Below are 6,667 nucleotides of genomic sequence, written 5' to 3'. Positions count from 1 at the left end.
TTTCTTTCTCTCTAGGGGTAGTTAGTGCCTCAGGCTGGCTCGAGACGTCTAGGATTTTTAGGCACGTTCACCGGCTACTTCTAGTGTGTTTGGATAGGTTCAGATTTGCGGTCAGTCCAGTTTGCCACCTCCCTAGAGCTTGTCCTATGTTTGTTACTTAGCTGGAGTATTTGTGATCCTCAACCACTAAGGATCATAACAGAGGAGGGAGATAGGAGACCCTCGGAGCAACGCGATCACATCGCGTTGCTGCGGGGGTCTCAGGGAAGCCCGCAGGGAGCCCCCTCCCTGTGCGATGCTTCCCTATACCGCCGGTACACCGCGATCATGTTTGATCGCGGTGTGCCGGGGGTTAATGTGTCGGGAGCGGTCCGTGACCGCTCCTGGCACATAGTGCCGGATGTCAGCTGCGATATGCAGCTGACACTCGGCCGCGATCGGCCGCGCTCCCCCCGTGAGCGCGGCCGATCGCGTATGACGTACTATCCCGTCGGTGGTCATACGGGCCCACCCCACCTCGACGGGATAGTACGTCAGATGTCAGAAAGGGGTTAATGTAAGAAACAAACAGGTTGTTTTAGTATTTTATTGTTCTCTCAATCCATCAGGAACACCCTCGCTTGGCAAAATAATAAACACACAATATACATACCTTCTGATGTCCTATCACGTCCCACGAGGTAATCCATCTGAAGGGGTTAACTAATATTACAGGCATGAGCTGCGCTAAACCACTCGCTCGTGCCTGTAATCCCCGTGTGCTGAAAGGAAAGCAGAGTGTTCTATACTTACATTCAGTCGCGGTGATGCGCCCCTGCTGGATGTTCTCATGAACTGCAGCCTGGGAACTTTTTCCCACGCTCCAGGTCATATGAGGACATCCACCAGGGGGCGCATCACCGCGACTGAAGGAAATGTAGGTCAATGACCTACATTTCCTTCATTCGCCGGGGAATTACAAGCACGAGCACAGCTGCATTTGCAGGGCTCCTGCTTGTAAATTATTTTAACCCCTTCAGATGGATTACCTCGTGGGACGTGACGGTTCAACAGAGGGTATGTATCTTGTGCATTTATTGTTTTGCCAAGCGAGGGTCTGCAAATGGATTGAGAGAGCAATAAAATATTAAAACAACCGCTGTTTATTTCATTAAAATACTTTTAAATCATGTGTGTGTGTGATTTTTAACCCTTTCAAACAATTGGAATAATAATGGATAGGTGTCATAATTGACGCCTCTCCATTATTAATCTGGCTTAATGTCACCTTACAATAGCAAGGTGGCATTAACCCTTCATTACCCCATATCCCACCGCTACACGGGAGTGGGAAGAGAGTGGCCAAGTGCCAGAATAGGCGCATCTTCCAGATGTGCCTTTTCTGGGGTGGCTGGGGGCAGATGTTTGTAGCCAGGGGGGCCAATAACCATGGACCCTCTCCTGGCTATTAATATCTGCCCTCAGTCACTGGCTTTACCACTCTGGCGGAGAAAATTGCGCGGGAGCCCACGCCAATTTTTTCCACCATTTAACCCTTTATTTTAGCAGCTACAGCGCCCAAATTTTGCATACACACACTACTAACATTAGTAGTGTGGAATATGCAAAAAAAAGGGGGATATGACATGGTTTACTGTATGTAAACCATGTTTCATATCCTGTCGGGTTTGGGAAGGAGAAATTAAAAGCCGGCAATTGAATTACTGGCTTTTCACAGATATCGCGCTGAAGTAAATATAAATACAGAATATATATATATATATATATATATATATATGTCTCAATGACATATATATATATATACTGTATATACAGTTAGGTCCATATATATTTGGACACAGACAACATTTTTCTAATTTTAGTTATAGACATTACCACAATGAATTTTAAACAAAACAATTCCGATGCAGTTGAAGTTCAGACTTTCAGCTTTCATTTGGGGGTATCTACATTAAAATTGGATGATGGGTTTAGGAGTTTCAACTCCTTAACATGTGCCTCCCTGTTTTTAAAGGGACCAAAAGTAATTGGACAGATTAAATAATTTTAAATAAAATGTTCATTTCTAGTATTTGGTTGAAAACCCTTTGTTGGCAATGACTGCCTGAAGTCTTGAACTCATGGACATCACCAGACGCTGTGTTTCCTCCTTTTTGATGCTCTGCCAGGCCTTCACTGCGGTGGTTTTCAGTTGCTTTTTGTTTGTGGGCCTTACTGTCTGAAGTTTAGTCTTTAACAAGTGAAATGCATGCTCAATTGGGTTGAGATCAGGTGACTGACTTGGCCATTCAAGAATATTCCACTTCTTTGCTTTAATAAACTCCTGGGCTGCTTTGGCTTTGTTTTGAGTCGTTGTCCATCTGTAGTATGAAATGACGACCAATCAGTTTGGCTGCATTTGGCTGGATCTGAGCACACAGTGTGGGTCTGAATACCTCAGAATTCATTCGGCTGCTTCAGTCCTGTGTGACATCATCAATAAACACTAGTGACCCAGTGCCACTGGCAGCCATGCATGCCCAAGCCATCACACTGCCTCCGCTGTGTTTTACAGATGATGCGGTATGCTTTGGATCATGAGCCGTACCACACCTTCGCCATACTTTTCTCTTTCCATCATTCTGGTAGAGGATGATCTTGGTTTCATCTGTCCAAATAATGTTCTTCCAGAACTGTGCTGGCTTTTTTAGTTGTTTTTTTTTAGCAAAGTCCAGTCTAGCCTTTTTATTCTTGATGCTTATGAGTGGCTTGCACCGTGCAGTGAACCCTCTGTATTTACTTTCATGCAGTCTTCTCTTTATGGTAGATTTGGATATTGATACGCCGACCTCCGGGAGAGTGTTGTTCACTTGGTTGGCTGTTGTGAAGAAGTTTCTCTTCACCATGGAGATTATTCTGCGATCATCCCCAACTGTTGTCTTACGTGGGCGCTCAGGTCTTTTTGCATTGATGAGTTCACCAGTGCTTTCTTTCTTTCTCAGGATGCACCAAACTGTTGATTTTGCCACTCCTAATATTGTAGCAATTTCTCGGATGTTTTTTTTTTTCTGTTTTCGCAGCTTAAGGATGGCTTGTTTCACCTGCATGGAGAGCTCCTTTGACCGCATGTTTACTTCACAGCAAAACCTTCCAAATGCAAGCACTACACCTCAAATCAACTCCAGGCCTTTTATCTGCTTAATTTAGAATGACATAACGAAGGGACTGCCCACACCTGTCCATGAAATCGCCTTGGAGTCAATTGTCCAATTACTTTTGGTCCCTTTAAAAATAGGGCATATGCCCCCCTATCTGAAGAAGCCAGTCAGGCGAAACGGCGCTGTCGGGGTTGCTGTGGAACATCTCCCACCAGGACAGTTACTTGTAAGTTTACAATTTACTCTGTACAATGGCGTGCCACATGCTAGCACACTGTATAGTGGCGTATAGATATATTTATCAGTTTAGGCATTAGAGCACTTTAGGTCTGGCAAGCTATAGGTGATTATTGAGGTTAATTAAACTTGGTACCATAGGAACTGTGGTTTCCTGTCAAATTGATTGTATTCAATATACCTCTTTTAGTACCGTCTTGCTTAGGTAGAGAATTAGTATATTTTTTGTATTTCCTGGTGTGGTCATTGCTCCCAGCCGTTTTATGAGCTTTACCCTGCTTTTTTCTATATATTTGTATTTTACGATGTTTATTAAAATTGGTTTTTAAATTTATAAGATGAGAAAGGTCTGGTGGCTCCGACTGTGAATGAAGGAACAAAATATAACCCACATGTCCCAACTAGAGATGAGCAGGAAGCACAGATGACGTCCGGATGGCTCTGGGTGATCAAAAGTGGAGCCGGGACGCTGGAAGGTTAGAGATTCGTGGCCTCCCATCCAGCCGCCAGGTACCACTGACCTGGACTCTGGAGATTCATGAATCCATCTGCTCATCTCTAGTCCCAGCTCTCCTGGATCCAGCAGACAGTCCTGGATTTGGGTCTACGCCCTGCAGTCTCAGGCGTCTGCTGAATGTCCCCCCATCTGCGCCCCTCTGACAACTCCTCCTGCCAGGGAAAAAAGAAACAGTAAATGGGCACGGATTGGGGTGTGGCCAAAGCTTGCCGCGGCTGCAGCATGATCTGTCCCTTTTTCAGTTTTTCAAAAGTTGGGAGGTATTCAACAAGCACCATGGAAATAAAGCCCCGCAAAACAATGGGGGAACCACATTTCTTTCACTCGTTCACTTCAAATTTTTCCCCAGTACAATATATGGTAAAATGAATGGTGTCACTCAAAACTACAGAAAACAAGCCTCACATAGGAAAGGTACAGCTCTTTGAAGAAGGGGAATAAAACAATGCATAAATAATAATTGGCTTCAGGGGTTTAATAACAGAATATTTTTCCCCATCACGAAAATATTAAAAGCTGAAATGTTTTTTCCTCCTTTTTTGTGAAACACAGCTTGGTGCATTCAGGAGAGCTGCCAGTAGAGGACGCACACCCAGCCGGCTCCAGAAAGGCTCGTGATCTGGGTCTCACTCGTCCTGTGTCAGAGGAAGGACCACGATGGACCCCAGCAAACTTCTGTGTGAGTGTGAGAGGGAGGGCGCCTAGTGAGAGGAAAAGGAGGAGGAAAGGAAGAGGGAAGCGAGGAAGAGGAAAGAGAAGCAGAAGGAAACTGGCAGCAGCCGCCCCATCCCTCCTCCTGATAGACCTGAATGTCTGATCCCAGATTGCGCCCCTCCTCCCCGAGCATCTCCGCTCTGCACGGCAGCCTGATTGGAGCTCTGATTGTTCCAGAAACAGCGAGACAAGAAAATCGGGGGAAGCCGGGTCCAGCCCGGGAGTGGACTGATCTGTCCGCCCGCAGCCGGCATTTACCAGGCTGCGATCCGGGAGTAACCTTGTGGTCGGCATGGGGAAGTGACTGCGCCAGGTAAGGGCCGGGGTGTGATGCGTGGGCTCTCCTCACTGTCACCCTGGCTCGTTCTGTGTGTGTGGCGAGCCCCCGCGCCATTCTGCTGCTCCGTACTACAGGCCGACCGCAGCCGGTGAGGAGGCTGCTAACAGCGGGCCTCACTGTGTACGCCTGCGCCCGATCGTTCACCGTGGGGGAAGAGAAGCAGCCCGTTCACTTAGGGGACCCATTCATTCTCTTAGGGGGGTGGCCCATTCATTCCCTTAGGGCACACATTCACTTCCTTTGGGGTGGTGGCGGCCCATTCGTTCCCTGGTGGCGTCCCGTTCGTTCCCTGGTGGCGTCCCGTTCGTTCCCTGGTGGCGTCCCGTTCGTTCCCTGGTGGCGTCCCGTTCGTTCCCTGGTGGCGTCCCGTTCGTTCCCTGGTGGCGTCCCGTTCGTTCCCTGGTGGCGTCCCGTTCGTTCCCTGGTGGCGTCCCGTTCGTTCCCTGGTGGCGGCCCGTTCGTTCCCTGGTGGCGGCCCGTTCGTTCCCTGGTGGCGGCCCGTTCGTTCCCTGGTGGCGGCCCGTTCGTTCCCTGGTGGCGGCCCATTCGTTCCCTTTGGGGGGGGGGGGGTGGCCCATTCGTTCCCTTTGGGAGGGGGGGGGGGTGGTCCATTCGTTCCCTTTGGGAGGGGGGGGGCGGCCCATTCGTTCCCTTTGGGAGGGGGGGGGCGGCCCATTCGTTCCCTTTGGGAGGGGGGGGGGGCGGCCCATTCGTTCCCTTTGGGAGGGGGGGCGGCCCATTCGTTCCCTTTGGGAGGGGGGGGCGGCCCATTCGTTCCCTTTGGGAGGGGGGGGGCGGCCCATTCGTTCCCTTTGGGAGGGGGGGGGCGGCCCATTCGTTCCCTTTGGGAGGGGGGGGGCGGCCCATTCGTTCCCTTTGGGAGGGGGGGGGCGGCCCATTCGTTCCCTTTGGGAGGGGGGGGGCGGCCCATTCGTTCCCTTTGGGAGGAGGGGGGGGTGGCCCATTCGTTCCCTTTGGGAGGAGGGGGGGTGGCCCATTCATTGAATGTCCACCCGATGAAGACGGTATTTCCGTTGAAATTGTGGCTTAGCCCCAGCCTGGTGTCAGTTTTCTTTCAGTGCTCCTTCGACTGAGCTTTATAATTTCTTCTGTTTTGTCCTCCATCAGAGGTGACCTGCTGGAGCTGTGGGGGACACTGCCCTTTCCCCCTCGGGGCTACCTTTTCAGCGCTCCTAACTAAACCGCCCATTACTGACTTTGTTCATTGTATGGCGGCTCATTATATTGGTTTTCATTGGCTGCACATCAAGAAGAGTGAGTGACCATGAATGAAAATGCCAGGATGCAATGTGCCCATCATGTCATGTGGTCTACACACCCTGTGCCAGGTCTCCTACCTCCAGGGAGGCACTGCACAGTGACAGTGAGCTGTGCCAGGGTCTGTAGGAAGTGATGTTGCGTGTTATGAATATTTGGCCTAACAAGCTTCGGGGAGAAGGACGTTGCCCATTTATAGCCAGTCTATTCACTGCTTTCCTCTTCCATAGGGCCCATGATTTGCATCTGGCTTGTTCTATGGACAATGCTCCCCTTTTTTCCGTTATGCTTGTTTTTGCTGCTTATGTTGGTGAATATAAGATAAACTACTCTTGGGATTGGGGGTGCCGTGTCGTAAGTAGAGATGAGGGAATTTATTCGGGTTCCCTCTTATTCGGTAAGAACTATAGCTTGTCGAATTAGCTGCAGAGGGAACCCGGCTTC

At 49.4% G+C, this 6,667-nt stretch overlaps 1 protein-coding gene across 3 annotated transcripts in view; it reads left to right on the top strand.

Moving 5' to 3' along the window:
- Positions 1-3,279: 3,279 nt before the first annotated feature.
- TCF20 (transcription factor 20) overlaps positions 3,280-6,667 on the top strand; it is a 477,459-nt gene continuing 474,071 nt past the window's right edge. For 2 of the 3 annotated variants that reach the window (XM_077278243.1, XM_077278241.1), the window contains exon 1: positions 4,578-4,918. The gene's annotated coding sequence lies outside the window, so the exon portion shown is untranslated. The other variant, XM_077278242.1, reaches the window with a different exon arrangement.

This window comes from Ranitomeya variabilis, chromosome 8, assembly GCF_051348905.1.
Source record: "Ranitomeya variabilis isolate aRanVar5 chromosome 8, aRanVar5.hap1, whole genome shotgun sequence".
NCBI lineage: Eukaryota > Metazoa > Chordata > Amphibia > Anura > Dendrobatidae > Ranitomeya > Ranitomeya variabilis.
Note: the sequence above shows the minus strand (reverse complement) of the source record. Positions and strands in the feature narration are given on the sequence as shown.